At 35.9% G+C, this 17,564-nt stretch overlaps 1 protein-coding gene across 3 annotated transcripts in view; it reads right to left on the reverse strand.

The window, feature by feature from the left end:
- The window catches only part of LOC106878910 (uncharacterized), a 177,004-nt gene that overhangs the window by 30,686 nt on the left and 128,754 nt on the right, over nucleotides 1-17,564 (reverse strand). For 2 of the 3 annotated variants that reach the window (XM_089338262.1, XM_089338263.1), the window contains exon 2: nucleotides 16,612-16,657. The exons of the other annotated variant lie outside the window; for it this stretch is intronic. The gene's annotated coding sequence lies outside the window, so the exon portion shown is untranslated. The remainder of the gene's footprint in view (nucleotides 1-16,611; nucleotides 16,658-17,564) is intronic. 3 annotated transcript variants of the gene reach the window in all.

Genomic DNA, 17,564 nt, shown 5'->3' on the forward strand with positions numbered 1-17,564 from the left:
GACTGTTTCATACTCTGGAATGAAAACACAGATGAACTCTTGAAATTCAAAAGTCTATTGAACAGTGTCAACCCAAACATACAGTTCACAATGGAGTACAACCAAAAGGAGCTTCCATTCTTGGATATACTAATTAAAAAAGTAAACTTAAAAATAGAAACGGACATATTTTACAAAACCACAGACGCCAAACAATATCTACTATTTGATTCATGCCACCCAAGACACACCAAGACAAACATCCCCTTCAACCTTGCAAGAAGGATATGCACAATAGTGTCAGAAGAAAATACTAGAGACTACAGACTACAAGAACTCAAAAACACACTAATTGACAGACACTACCCAGTTCAACTCATAGGGGATGGAATCAGACGTGCATCACAAATTAACATAGAAAACTTAAGAAAAATTAAACACAGCAACACACATTCCCCGAAAATACTGCCGTACATATCCACATACAACCCCAGAAACAAAGAAGCCTTCACCATCATCACCCAAAACATACCAATGCTACATAAGGACCCCAAATTAAAGGAAATTTTACACACACACAAAATCATCAAAAGCCACAAACAACCAAAATCACTGAAAAAGATCCTCACAAAGGCAAAATTATTTTCCGAAACAACAGATGCGAAAGTAAACAAATGTGGTCGACCAAATTGTGCAACATGCCCAAACATTCTAGAAGGTTCAGAATTCCTCTTCAAAGAGGGACACAAATTCAAAGTTAAATCTAACTTTACTTGTGCCTCAGAAAATCTTATTTATGTAATAAGATGTTCGGGCTGCCACGAGAACTACATAGGGTCCACAGGATTATCGCTCAGACGTAGATGCACTCTGCACCGCCAGCAGAACCGAATGATACCTTTTAGTGATCATATTGAGAAATGCGCAAAACAAATGCTACCACAATTTATAATCTTTCCTTTTTATCAATGTGCCATTAAAACACCAACACAGATTAGATTAAATAAGGAAACCTTTTTCATTCAAAAATACAAACCCAAACTTAACCATTGCTAACACATTTAAATAAGGAAATTCATCACCCCACGGGGAAAAAAAAAGGGAGGGAAAAAAATATAGAAGAAAACCATGGTAAATTAATCAAATTCTACCACCTCCTAGATTTCGATTATCTCCCCTATACCGGAAGAAATCCCTAATTACCTCCCCCTATCTAGAACTCTTCTTTCTCAGACTGGAACGAACACGACACAATGAAGTAGAGAAATTTGAAAAGACAACACGAAACCGGTTATTTCTCAAAATACAATGTTTATATACCAAAAATATTTTATAACATTTTTCTAACATTTTTCTGACATAATTTAAATATATACTTTAACCATGTAACACAAGCCTTCTGTAGTTTTTTCACTCTTATTATCTTTTATACATCCAACCACGTGCTTTCACATACCAACTTTCTCACCCATATACCAAAACATGTGAGACCGAAAATGCCACAGAAGATCAATACTTCGGATAAAATTACAAACGAGGATATACTTAAAGAACTCAAAAATATTAACTCACACCTCATTACCTTAAATAACAAAATCGAGAACTCAAATCTTCTCGCCTGAGAAAGGATAAACAGTGGAGTCACTACTCACTACACTGATCAGGTTAGTAATGATTTACAACTTTTATGTACAACCCTCAAATCAATATACACTAACAAACCTAACAATGAACAACAACCTCCTCTACATGATACTATCGACGAATTCATTATAAAACAAGAACAAATTAGTAAAGATTTAAACACTCTGTGTACTACACTAAAGTCGGTATTCACAAACAAACCGAACAACAGCCAACGCACACCAAATGAAACACATCAGGACGCCATACTTACACAAGTCAATTTAACAAAAAGAAAAATAGAGAATATTTGGAATACAAGCCTCCATAATAGAAAACTCGCTTACTGGAATATGATAAAAAATTTCAACAAAGCAGATATTTACAAGGGATGGATGAACTCAACACCAATTATTCTCCCACACAAATTCCAGATCAAAACAATACCAAATGAACCTGACGGACAGAGAACCATCAGGGAAAAGTTAGCACTATTTCATCTAAAATCAGAGATTGAACTACTAAGACTTAGGGCCTCCACTAATGAAGAAAAATATAAAAACATCGACGAAGAGATGCACAGGGAAATAAACAAACAAACCGAGGGACAACCCCTCGAAAATACCATAAATTTTTGGAAAGAAATCTGTGAAAAGGAAGAAAGAAACTCTCTCCTACGCTGGGAAAAAAGCAATGATTCCTTCCAAAGATATGAATCAACTTTTAAACAAGAATTCAGCACAGATAATCCTTTCCTAAAGAAAAGAACTATAAATAATAAACAAAAACTGAACAACGCACAAACCACCACCAATTTCAACCACTTAATCAACAACAACCCTCCTCATTACCCTCCATACACCATAAATAGAAATCACTTACAACCACCACTTTTGAACCACCCAAAACTAAACAGGGAACAAGCTTACAGACAACGCATTTATGAAATAGATTGCACCAAACCTAAAGATCACCCATACACCAGGAACAGAACACACCAACAACGTCCCAATACCAGGCATAACCACCCCATAACAATCCAAAACAACACTAGGATAAGAAACACACCACATGCTAGTCACTACTACCCTATGACCCAAAATTACTGGCCCCCACCGAACTCAAGAACAACACAAAATAACATCAGATCAAGAAACATCCCACATCACTAACCAAAACACCCATAGACACCCACACACATATAACAATCTAAGGCAACAATACTACCATACCCCCGAACCAATCCCATATAACCTAACAGACAACTCATGCAAACAAAATTACAAACAACATTTTTTAGCCCCAGGCCAGAGACACCAGGACACAGGCTGTAATCTAGTAATCAGAAAAAACCGAAGATAATCAATCTCTCAACCAAACCTCTTTCAAGCATAAAAATAGACATCCTCTCAAAAGGGCTAAAATTCACCCCAACTCCACGCAGAGCCAACCAAAATGAAGTGAAGGACAGTATAACAGAATTCTGTAGAAAATTAAAACTCACAGAAGCATTTACCAATCACAACACTGAAGATGACTCACTAGTCAAAAACAAAAGTGAGCACATCCCACACAAAGGTAGAAATAAAAATCTAGATGAATTCTGCAACCACATCGAGAACTTCCCTTACCACACCATGCATAAACAGACAGTAAACTCAAACTTTAACACTACACAATGGAAGGAACTAATAGAACTCCAAAATGATGAAGATATTACGATTAAGGAAGCAGATAAAGGAAGTGCAGTTGTAATAATGGACACATTATACTATAAAAACCTAATATTCTCCATGCTGGATGACAACCAACACTATGAAAAAGTCACAAACTACACCCCACAAAAAATAATGAAAACCCTGTCCTCACTAATTAAAACACATGGAAATGAACTGACAACCAAGGAGATTGATTTTCTAACAAACTTCAAATGCAAACCCAGCCTTTTCTATGGTCTGCCAAAAATACACAAAAGCCAGATCATAAATGAAACCATCAAAAAATCACCAAAGACATACATACATACACCAAACCCGGGGGATCTAAAACTGCGACCCATCATAGCTGGCCCAGCCTGTGAAACACACAGACTAAGTCTATTTATGGACATCCTCTTAAAACCCTTCCTTAAACACATAAATAGCTATATCAGAGATGACTTGGATATGCTAAATCACCTCCCAAAGGAAGTCAAGGAAGAAACAATCATGGTCTCATTTGACGTGATTAATTTATACACCAGTATACCTCATAATTATGGACTTGAGGCAATTCAATTCTGGCTGGATCAATTCCCGAAAGAAATCCCAAACAGGATCAGTAAAGAATTCATTACTAAATTGGTTGAATTCATCTTACGAAACAACCACTTCATGTTTGACAATACTTTCTACCGACAAAAATCCGGAATTGCTATGGGCACTAGGGCAGCTCCAGTCATTGCGAACCTAACAATGGGTTACTTGGAAATAATAATATACCAGGAATCTTTATCCACCTTTGGAAACACCCTTTCCCAATACATAAAAGAAAATTGGAAAAGGTTCCTGGACAACTGTTTCATACTCTGGAATGAAAACACAGATGAACTCTTGAAATTCAAAAGTCTATTGAACAGTATCAACCCAAACATACAGTTCACAATGGAGTACAACCAAAAGGAGCTTCCATTCTTGGATATACTAATTAAAAAAGTAAACCTAAAAATAAAAAAACGGACATATTTTACAAAACCACAGACGCCAAACAATATCTACTATTTGATTCATGCCACCCAAGACACACCAAGACAAACATCCCCTTCAACCTTGCAAGAAGGATATGCACAATAGTGTCAGAAGAAAATACTAGAGACTACAGACTACAAGAACTCTTAAAAAACACTAATTGACAGACACAACCCAGTTCAACTCATAGAGGATGGAATCAGACGTGCATCACAAATTAACATAGAAAACTTAGGAAAAGTTAAACACAGCAACACACATTCCCCAAAAATACTGCCGTACATATCCACATACAACCCCAGAAACAAAGAAGCCTTCACCATCATCACCCAAAACATACCAATGCTACATAAGGACCCCAAATTAAAGGAAATTTTACACACACACAAAATCATCAAAAGCCACAAACAACCAAAATCACTGAAAAAGATCCTCACAAAGGCAAAATTATTTTCCGAAACAACAGATGCGAAAGTAAACAAATGTGGTCGACCAAATTGTGCAACATGCCCAAACATTCTAGAAGGTTCAGAATTCCTCTTCAAAGAGGGACACAAATTCAAAGTTAAATCTAACTTTACTTGTGCCTCAGAAAATCTTATTTATGTAATAAGATGTTCGGGCTGCCACGAGAACTACATAGGGTCCACAGGATTATCGCTCAGACGTAGATGCACTCTGCACCGCCAGCAGAACCGAATGATACTTTTTAGTGATCATATTGAGAAATGCGCAAAACAAATGCTACCACAATTTATAATCTTTCCTTTTTATCAATGTGCCATTAAAACACCAACACAGATTAGATTAAATAAGGAAACCTTTTTCATTCAAAAATACAAACCCAAACTTAACCATTGCTAACACATTTAAATAAGGAAATTCATCACCCCACGGGGAAAAAAAAGGGAGGGAAAAAAATATAGAAGAAAACCATGGTAAATTAATCAAATTCTACCACCTCCTAGATTTCGATTATCTCCCCTATACCGGAAGAAATCCCTAATTACCTCCCCCTATCTAGAACTCTTCTTTCTCAGACTGGAACGAACACGACACAATGAAGTAGAGAAATTTGAAAAGACAACACGAAACCGGTTATTTCTCAAAATACAATGTTTATATACCAAAAAGATTTTATAACATTTTTCTAACATTTTTCTGACATAATTTAAATATATATTTTAACCATGTAACACAAGCCTTCTGTAGTTTTTTCACTCTTATTATCTTTTATATATATATATATATATATATATATATATATATATATATATATATATACATATTTATATATACACACACACACAAAAATCTACAAGTATACATATAGACATATGCACAGATGGAGACATATACATGTGTGTGCAGTATATATGCAAGTACGTTGTATAAAATAAAGAGGGATAAGAAGTAGAATAAGAACCAATAAGAAGAATATGGGGTTATCAATAAAAAACTATTTCAGGTTAATGAAAAAAAATTTAGACATATGTTTAGAAGAAAAAACTCTCTCATCTCTAGACTTTAAGATATAACAATTCATCTTCATAATTATATAAGACTCTTCTAGGTATAAAAAACAAGTTCTATTGCTAATCCTATAAGAAGGAGCAGAAGAAATAATATTCCAAGAAATTGAGAAATTTATGTTATCCTTTTTTGATAGACTAGTATTACTTTCTATCCAAGGATCAGTAAAAGATGATTTATGATTATTCAAACATAATTTAAAACCTATATAATGAAACTTAGAGAGATCATGGGTTATAACAGTAACTTTATATACTACATTTTTCTTTTCACAATTACCTTTTACCTCACAGGTGTTTGGGTTTCTACAGTTATAATTATTACTAATATTAGATGTTCTATTGTTATGTGTATATGTATTAATAGAGATAGGAATAATGTGAGGATGAGAATTGTTGGTATTAAATACAGATCTATTGGAATAGTTGAGGTTAGTATTTGTAACAGAGAAGGTTAATTCTTTGTAGTAATGGTTTAAATTTCTATTGTTAAAGGAAGAAATAATCCTAAATAAGTTGGGAGAAACAGAAAAACCAAATGTAATCATCTTGTTATTAAATATCTTAGCATACCTAGAGTTACCAAAGTTTGATCCAATAATAGAATGAACAGACTTTATAAAATTAGACTTCAAATGTATAGCAAAAGGAAATATAATCCAAATTATGTTATTGTTGTGTTACTTATTGGTATGGTGGTTTGTATTAGATGGGTCACCCATTCGAATATATGGTATAGGTTTTTTTTTTACCTCTAATATTATTATTATTATTTTGAACATCATTAAAATTGGTTGTGTAGTTATGTGAGTTATTAAGAGGATGTGATGAAATAGAAGATTTGTTTGTAAAGAGACTTTGTTTCATGTTACTATTTTTAGCTATGTTAATGTTTTTCCCATAATTACTGTCTGTACCATTACAATTAATTATATTATTAATAATACTGGTATTCATAATTATCTGGTTAGTAAAATCATATTAATTGGTCTATTATTGTTAAAAAATTTGTTTTATGGTTATCTTTATGAATATAATTTATAGAATTAAGTTGTGTACCAGTGTGTTCTAATTTATTATGGGGTGTGAATTTTTTTGTGTGTTTATTGAAATTCTTATCCACATAACTATTAGTATGATTAGAAAAATCATTGTCAATATTGTTGTACTTAATTTGATATTTATAACCAGCTTTCTTAAGAGCTAAATTGTAATAGTTTTAATGCTTGTTAAAAATGTCTTCATTAGAGGATAAGTTAGTTAGTTCTATTTTCAATGTTATAAGGTATGATATCAATAATATTACAATAAATTACTCTGTGCATGTATATCAGTAATATTGTTATTGGGTTTATGGTATGGTTGGTAAAATGATGTAGTGAGGTTAAAATTTATATTATTTATATATATATATATATATATGTCTCTTAAAAGATAGAGCTCAAAATCAATGCATTGAAGATACTTTATTGCAGCAACAATTATAATAACAGAAACAACCACAATAAGCCAAACCTATGCACATTTCAATAGGGTATCCCAGATAAATAAACCACATCATAAGATGTCTCGTAAAATATTTGTTACAATATTTTACGAGACATCTTATGATGTGGTTTATTTATCCGGGATACCCTATTGAAATGTGCATAGGTTTGGCTTATTGTGGTTGTTTCTGTTATTATAATTGTTGCTGCAATAAAGTATCTTCAATACATTGATTTTGAGCTCTATCTTTTAAGAGACATATATACATATATATATACAAAAACTCACCTGTGAGCTTTTTGCTAAGACTGTTAACAGATACTATATATTTTGTAAAATTTGTTTTATAAAAGTATATATTTAATATATATATATATATATATATATATATATATATATATATATATATATATATATATACACATATATATACAGATATTATGTGTGTATATATATATATATATATATATATATATATGATAGGGACCTTCACTTTGTGGCTGGCGACTTCAATGGGCATGTTGGACAACATACAGGGAGCTTCCATGGCGTACATGGAAGCTATGATTTTGGTTTCTGCATGGAGGAGGGAACCAGGCTGCTGGAGTTCTGCGATGCAAATGATCTTATGGTTTGTAATACTAAATTCAGGAAACCTGTCAGTCACCTATTCACCTACCTATCTGGTGGACACACTAGTCAAATTGACTACATCCTCATCAGAAAACAGGAAAGATGGCTACTTATAAATGCCAAAACCTTCCCAGGTGAAGAATGCACCCCCCAACATAGATAAGTAGTTAGTGACTTCAAAATCAGGGCTAAATGGATGTCCAGAAGATGATCAGCATGGAGAAGAAGGGTCTGGAAGCTTAAGGATCCTGCTAATGGACAGAGACTTAGAGACGTAGTACTCAAAGCTTTTGACGAAATAGAGGCGGATATAGCATCACATGATATGGAAAACAACAGGAGGTTTCTATGGGACAACTTATTGAGGGCTACTGACCAGATCTGTGTACGGTGCAAAGTCTCCTCTCGACCAAAGGTAATGTAATGGTGGAACAAAGTAGTTGACAGGGCCATTAGGGAAAAGAAACAGGCATGAAAGGACTGGAAGAACGGTGGTAGGAGGGAATTATATAAGACTGACAGAAGGGAAGCTAAGAGACAGATTTACTTAGCTAGAGGGGAAGCAGATAAGAAAAAAATTGTCAGTGATCTTCATCGTGAGAACCAAAGACTTGAAGTGCTTTGTGCTACAAGACAGTGTGTGAGAGAGAATCATGATGTCATGGGAGAGAAATATGTCTGCATGAATGATGGCTAACTTGCATTTAATGAGGCTGCAAGGAGAGAGACTCGGAAACACTATGAAAGTTGCTAAATGAAGAGAATGAATGGCAGAAAGAGAGTCTGCTGAATGTCATCCCAAAAGAGGGGCCAGTTATCTGAATTGACAGTACCTTGGTAGATAAAGCAATTAAGAGTATGAAGACAGGGAAAGCCTCCGGCCAATCAGGAATCACCGCAGAGATGCTTAAAATATCTGGCAGTGTTGGCTATATTCTACTCACTCGTATAGTCAATCAGGTGACACATGAAGGAGTCATACCCAAAGACTGGTGTAGCAGCACCATAGTCAGCTGCAACAAAGGTACAGGTGATGCATTAGATACAAATAATTACAGAGGTATCAAGTTATTGGATCAGGTAATGAAAGTTACAGAGATGGTTATAGCCTAAATAATTAGGGAGCAAGTAGTCTAGACGAGATGCAGTTTGGGTTTGTGCCAGGCAGAAACACCACTGATGCTATATTTCTGGTAAGATAGCTGCAGGAGAAATACCTAGCCACATATAAACCTCTGTACCTGGCTTTTGTTGACATGGAGAAAGCCTTTGACAGGGTTCCCCAATCCCTTATCTGCTGGTCAATGCAGAAACTAGGGATAGATTAATGGTTAGTAAGAGCTGTACATGCCATGTACAGGGATGCTGTCATTAAGGTGAGGGTTGGCAACGAGTACAGTGAAGAATTCCGGGTAGGAGTAGGTTTTTACCAAGGATCAGTCCTCAGTCCCTCTTATTCATCATAGTCCTCCAGGCAATAACAGAGGAATTCCCAGGATGCCCTTGGGAGCATCTCTATGCTGATGACCTTGCTCTAACAGCTGAGTCACTATCAGAACTAGAGGAGAAGTATCAGGTGTGGAAGCAAGGTCTAGAATCGAAGGGCCTTAGAGTCAATCTAGCAAAAACCAAAGTCTTAATAAGTAGGAAGGCAGACAAATCACAAATCCCTTCAGGTAGGTGGCCTTGTTCGATGTGTAGAAAAGGCATGGGTAGAAACTCCACAAGAGGTACATGATGTAAGCTATGGATACATAAGAGGTGCAGCAATATCAAAGGAAGGCTAACTGGAAAGATAGGTTTTGTGTGTGGCAAATGCTCAGGAGCAATAAACACTTCTGTCACATTCCAGGGGGAAAAACTACAAGTAGTTGATAGCTTCCATTACCTAGGTGACCAAGTCAGTAGCGGGGGTGGATGCTCTGAGAGTGTAGCTGCTAGAATAAGAATAGCCTGGCCAAAGTTCAGAGAGCTCCTACCTTTGCTGGTGATAAAGGGCCTCTCGCTTAGAGTAAAAGGTAGATTGCATGATGCATGTGTACGAATAGCCATGCTACATGGCAGTGAAACATGGAGCGTGACTACTGAGGACATGCATAAACTGGCAAGGAATGAAGTTAGTATGCTCCGCTGGATGTGCAATATCAATGTGCATACACGACAGTGTAAGTACCCTGAGAGAAAAGTTGGACTTATTAAGCATCAGATGTGGTGTGCAAGCGATACGACTGTGCTGGTATGGTCATGTGGTGCGAATGGATGAGGACAGCTGTGTGCAAAAGCATCACACCCTAGCAGTTGAGGGAACCTGTAGAAGAGGTAGACGCAGGAAGACTTGGGATGACGTGGTGAAGCATGACCTTCGGACATTGCGCCAAGCCAAGTGAGACTATAACCATGGCCTATGCCAGTGCAGCATAACCAGCTCATTTCAGAGTACCCTTAAATCACTGGGCAATAAACTGTGCTTCCAAAGACCTGTTGAGGCAAGTGAAATTATTGTCATGGCCGATGACAGTACTGATTAGCACCCAAGCCGGAGACATGTAAAAAGCACCATTCGAGTGTGGTCGATGCCAGTGCCACCTGACTGATCCCGTATTGGAGGCACGTTAAAAGCACCATTCAAGGCTGATTGTTACTAGTGCCACCTGATTGGCTCTTGTGCTGGTGGCACATAAAAAGCACCATTCAAGCATGGTCAATGCCAGTACTGGCTGACCAGTCCTGTGCCAGTGACTTGTAAAAAGCACTATTCAAGCGTGGTCATTGCCAGTGCCAAATGACTGGCTCGCATGCTGGTGGCATGTAAAGCAAATCATTCAAGTGTGGACAATGCCAGTACCACCTAACCGGCCCTTGTGCTGGTGGCATGCAAAAGGCACTCACTACACTCATGGAGTGATTGGCATTAGGAAGGGCATCCAGCTGTAGGAACTTTGCCAGATTTGATTGGAGCCCCATGCAGATTTTGGCTTGCCAGTCCTCAGTCAAACCACCCAACCCATACCAGCATGGAAAGCGGACATTAAACGATAATGAAGAATATGCTGATGATAGCTGTATATATATATATTTTTATATATATATATATATATATATATATATATATATATATCATCATCATCATCATCATCATTGTTTAACATCCGCTTTCCATGCTAGCATGGGTTGGATGATTTGACTGAGGACTGGTGAACCAGATGGCTACACCAGGCTCCAATCTGATTTGGCAGAGTTTCTACAGCCCTTCCTAATGCCAACCACTCCGAGAGAGTAGTGGGTGCTTTTACATGCCACCAGCACAAAGGCCAGTCGGATGGTACTGGCAACGACCACGCTCAAAATGGTATATTTTACGTGCCACCTGCACAGGAGCCAGTCCAACGGCACTGGCAACGATCTCGCTCTAATGACTTTTCACATGCTACTTCCAGGAATGTAACGCTGCAGCACAAGTGCCAACGCTGGTAACGATCACACTTGGTTATAATTTAAAAAATTTAAAAACTCCCATAGCCCTCCTAATAATTTCCATAACTTGTATGACTCTTATATAAAACATAAATTAATTAATACTTGCAAAACCATTTAATACATTTCTGGTGCAAATACTATTCTTTTCCTTTTCCCTGATGATGGGAGCATTCCTTGGAAATAAATCATAAGATTCACATGTGCTCTCTGAATGAACTCTAGAAACGATTGTCGGAATACTTCATTTCCTTTAAATATGCTACCAAAAACTCTTTTTAAACATCTATTACTCCCTCCATTCCATAATTTATTTTGAATTTTTAAAAGAAATGTTTTTCTATATTTCATTATTCTAATCTATATTTTTATCTATACTCTATTATATTGATATATCTATATATTTATTTGTCCTTGCATATTTTTAACATTCATCTACATTTTTATATTTCTATATCTTTATATTCTGAATGTATTAATATATGTTTTAGATAATTCTATCATATTAAATCCGTATATGTATACACCAACTGTAGTCTGCCTGAGTTGAACTTCTATGTATCTCTTGTACTTGTCTAGTGTCTTGGGTTCGACTCGAGCACTTTCTTGCTTTCTATGCTTGTCTAAAGAAAATTTAGAATTATACACTTTGGCTCTAATGAGCACTTCTCATAGATAGCAATAACGGAGAAGCAAATCTTAAGCATTTCTACGAAAAACATTTCTATACCATCCAAGGACACATATATGGATTTCCTTCTACATAAGACTACAGAATTTATAAACAGATTAAGATGGAGAGCCTTCTTCTATGTTGATAAATCCAAACAACCTAACGAAAAGAACAACTACAATTTAAAATCATACAAAAATCCTCCTGCTAACGCAGCATTAGTTAATTTTGTAAAAGACTTGATGCACCTCATAAAAAACTTGAAGTTCTCTAAACACACCAACCCCTTCCAGAAAAAGCTTTCTGGAATTATTTCAAAGATAAAATGATCTCCTAACCTATGTGCTCTCTGACAAAATGGACAATATTTATTCAATGCCATATGATACCCATAATAAACTAGCTTTGATGGAATTAAATACCAAATATAAACATGCAAAGGATACTGCACTCATAAACTCCCTCTATGGAATTCAACAGGTGATGTTATAACATGGTTCCATTGCCTCCCAGGTAAGCATAAAACTTGTTTTATACAATTTGACATTTCGAATTATTATGCCACTATCTCCCCGATACTATTAAATAAGATACTGATATTTGCCTGGGATTTTGTCAACATCCCCAGATCTGATATTGATATTATCCTAACCATGGGGGAAAATGTTGATAAATTTAAAAAATTATAATTGGATTAGAAGTGACTCGACAAACTACTTTGATATTACCATGGGTTTGGCAGATTCAGCCCAGGTGTCTCAAATTAGGAAAAGCTACTCAAACATATCTGGTGGGCTATACAGGTATGATGCTCTATTTGCAGCAAAAGGTTCATCTAAATCAGAGATTGAATGAATTAAGAAGTCATTAAGAACATTTCTTTTGAATTTCTTAAATCTCAATATTGTATTCGAGACTGACACAAAAATAGTCAACTTTCTAGATGTCACATTAAATTTAAACACTAAAATATATTAACGTCTCTTCTAATCATCTGAAATTAACCATCAATAGTATTATCACTGCCATCTCCATTAGAATGTTCAACCTACCAGTAAACAAGGAGATCTTCAATGCACATGCACCAATTTATAATCATGCCCTAAAATCAAATGAATTTCATGACAATATTTTCTACATCCCTGACACCAAACTCAAAATTAAATTAGCTAATTTAACACCTCATAGTAACTCTGATATGATTAAAATAACCCACCCATTAAATTATAAACCTATAAGAAGACCTGTCATTAACCCTGTTAAATTTTATAATCCTAATATTAGAAATTTTAATAAACATGCTCCCTCTGTTTAAGTGAAAAATATATATACATACTGATAAATACTTCTAGCATATTGGCATTGTCTCTCTTTTTGTGAAACTAAGTTACAGAGATATAAGCACTCCAACACTAGTTGTCAAGAGGTGGTGGGGGATAAACACACACACACATGATGCGTCCTGTCCTACTCTTCGAAACGCCTGTGTTAGAATGGGGGTAGCTGATGAAGGAAAATGTTCTCTATGTGACCTGTGTGTTTTCTGTACTCTGGTTATTATTATTTTTTTGTCTACGTTTTGTTTGCAACGTCCTGTACCCAGATATGCACCTATATATACAAGTAAACATAGGTATGCACATACCTGTACGTATATATGCATATACTCGACAAGCCTCTTTCAGTTTCTGTCTACCAAATCCACTCAGAAGGCTTTGTTTGGCCTGAGGTTATAGTAGACACTTGCCCAGGGTGCCATGCAGTGGGACAGAACCCAGAACCATGTAGCTGGGAAGCAAGCTTCTTACCACAGAGCCACACCTGTGCCTGACTATAAATATGCATACATCCATACACTCACATATATTGGTACAATGTCTTCCACTAAATTCATTCACAATGCATTGGTTGGCGCAGAGCTAAAATAGAAGACACTTGCCCAAGCTGCCACACAGTGGGACTAAACCTGAAACCCTGTGGTTGGGAAGCAAGCTTCTTAACCATATAGCCATAAACGACCATATATTAACAATATCACACTGCCAAGTTATCCCACTAATCAACATCATCATCATCATTTGACATCCATTGTCCATGCTGGCATAGGTTGAATGGCTTGACTAGAGCTGGCAAGCTGGGAAGTTACACCAAACTTCAGTCTGATTGGGCATGGTTTCCATGACTAGGTGCCCTTCCTAACGCCAACTACTTTACAGAGTTATATATATATATATATATATATATGTATAAATTTATAGAACAACAAAAAACAAAGACAGATGTATGAACAAGTAAGTGTATTAGCTTGATGCTCAGGAAAAATGAAAAAGTTTTTTATGTTTCAAGCCTACACTCTTCAAAAGAAAGGAATAAGAGAAAATAAACAGAGAGAGAATGAAAAAAATTGTAGATTTTAGTGGTGCAACATGACGAATGATTGGGAAAAAAAAGAGGTTGAAAGAAAGGAAGATAATAATAAAAAAGAGGTTGGATGAACAATACACAGCATGGCTTCCATTCAGGAAGAAGCTGCCTCGCACAACTCCTACAGCACTATGACTGAGTTTTGAAACAGCTGCTTCACCATTTAGATGTCAGCATGATATCAAATAACTTGACTTTGCATAAGCATTTGATAAGGTAGATCATGGCATATGTTGCAAGCTACAAGACCTTGGCATTGCTGGTAAACTGGGAGAATGGCTACATGAGTTCCTTAAAGACAGTTGTCAGGCACTGTTCTGGGACCACTACTGTTCATAATAGTCCTCTTAGACATGCCCATGACCACTAGCTATGCAGATGATACAAAATTATCACAGGCAATAACAAATCAAGATGATGTTGCAAGCTTTCGGTGGGACCTGAATTCGATATACAAGTGGGCTGAAATAAACAACATGCAGTTTAATGCTGGAAAATTTCAAGCACTGCACTATCAACTTACAAATGCACTACAGCCTGCATATACAGCACCCGAATGCACTACAATCTCAGAGTCAAAGGCAGTGAAAGACTTGGGGATCAGTATGGGCAATAACGCATCATTTTATATACACATTACCAAAATGGCAGCTAGACACCAAGAAACTATGTTGATCCAGTGGAGAACATTTGTCCGTGGCCCCCTGAACTATTGTTCCTAGTTATGGTCACCACATAGTGCCAAACTAACAGCAGAACTTGAAGCAGTCCAATGCCACTACACTTAAAAGATTGAAACAGTGAAGTGGATGAGCTACAGTAATAGGCTAAGAAAACTGCAATTTTACTCCCTGGAATGAAGGTGCGACAGATATGCAATAATCTACATATGGAAAACTCTAGAAGAGCTAGTACCTAATTTCGGTATTGAGTGTTATGCAAATGCCAGAACTGGCCGCCATTGTATTGTACCAAAGGTACTATCCACTTCTAAATTCAGGACCAGGTACTGCAATAGTCTATAGTTGAAAGGCCCACAGCTCTTCAAAGCCCTGCCACAAAAATTAAGAAATCTGCATTAAGTGGAAGTAGATGTCTGCGAAAAGGAACTAGACCTCCTCCTCTCCACAATACCAAATGAACCAACAGCCTGACACGAAGTGCGGACAAGGCAGCAAAATCAAATTCCCTCATAAATCAAATGTACCAACATCTGGGACAAAAGTACATACAGAAGTGGTGATGTGAAACAACCCAGACTGAGGAAATCAGAAAGACCACAGTGGTGCTCCAGCATCACTGAAGCCACATGGGAGAAACAAGTAAAAGTACAAAAGAGTATGTATGAATAAATATATATATATGTATGTATATACCATAAAAGAGGAATGTAAAAATATATTACGCAGGATACACCATAAACAATTCAAATTATTTACAAATATATCAGTGCCAGAACATGCAATTAAAAAACTTCTTCATAGCCTTTTATTTTTATTTAGATTTTGAACTTTGTCATGTCGCCCACCAGAAGTTTTTATTCTGAAGAGATATAATATGAGTGGTTCTGGTGGCATTAAAGCAGTTTTGGTTGGTATTTCTAGACATGTAAGGATTTTTACAACCCTCTCTGTTATAATTGTGATTTATTCACAATTATACACTCTTCTTTTATATTTGATATATATAGATATATATATATACATATATATCCCATCATCATCATCGTTTAATGTCACTTTTCCATGCTGGCATGGGTTGGACAGTTTGACTGAGGTGTGGAGAGCCAGCAGTTGCACCAGGCTCCAGTCTGATCTGGCAATGTGGATGCCCTTCTTAATGCCAACCACTCTCAGAGTGTTGTGGGTGCTTTTTATGTGCCACTGGCACAGGAGCCACTCAGGTGGGCCTGGCATCGTTTTTACACACACACACACACACACACACACACATATATATATATATATATATATATATATATATGTATGTGTATATACATAAATGTATGTGTATCTTTCAATGTGTACAAATAACAAGGAGAAAATAAATAAATAGTTACCAGGGTAGCAAAAATTCACGTAAGTGCCAAGGATACCACAGCCCACCTATAAAGGTAGAAATTCCAGGGTTAAGTGAAATGTTTTTGTATAACATGGATAAATTAAGAAATGGCGTCTAACGCAAGTGTTATTCAAATCATTTATACTTCCAACATATGTTTCAAATTAAGCATTAATATTATTCCGGAGGGAATTAAAATGATGTAAAACAATGCAGTCATCTTGTCAGGTAAAAAAGGGAAACAAAACAAACACATCAATAAACCATTTTAACTGACTGTGATTATCATGTATATGATGAAGGGGAACGCTAGCAAGTTATTTTTTTAAAAACCGTTAATAGATTTCACATCAAAGGTAATTTAGAGAAAGAGAAGGAGGAGAAAGAAAGAAATTAATGGAAAATTAAGAATGGAAAAATATAGTGTGATACATGAATGGAAATAATGTTTAAAAGCGTGGAAATAGATATATGTAGTGGAAATGAAATGTAAGAAGACAGTTAAAGGTCGAATTTTATAGATTGGTAGAAACTACTGACAGGAACTAAAGGTATGCTTTTGCCAATGTTTACAACAATAAACGTGTTCTTTAAATATGTTTACAAGAGTATTCTTTGAGAAAAGAAATTGCTCTTCATTATAAAGTTGACGAAAAGATTTACCTTTGTCATATGGGAAGGATCTAGATAGAATTTTCCATTCCAAATCGAATTGTTTATTATGTTCCTTTAGTGACCGAATTAATTTACTAAGCCCAGTGTTGTTGCATTTATTGATATGTCTAAATGTAGAGTAATGGTTAGATATTCTTTTCAACAACTGAGACGATGAACTACCAGTATAGGAAAATATATCAGAACTGGAAGTAATTTTACATTGATAAACAGAGTTTCTAGTCTTAGAATTACTGCTAAAGAAACAAATACGATTCAAATTCATATCAGAAATAT

This window comes from Octopus bimaculoides, chromosome 20 (assembly GCF_046866305.1).
Source record: "Octopus bimaculoides isolate indiv1 chromosome 20, ASM4686630v1, whole genome shotgun sequence".
NCBI classification, from domain to species: Eukaryota; Metazoa; Mollusca; class Cephalopoda; order Octopoda; family Octopodidae; genus Octopus; species Octopus bimaculoides.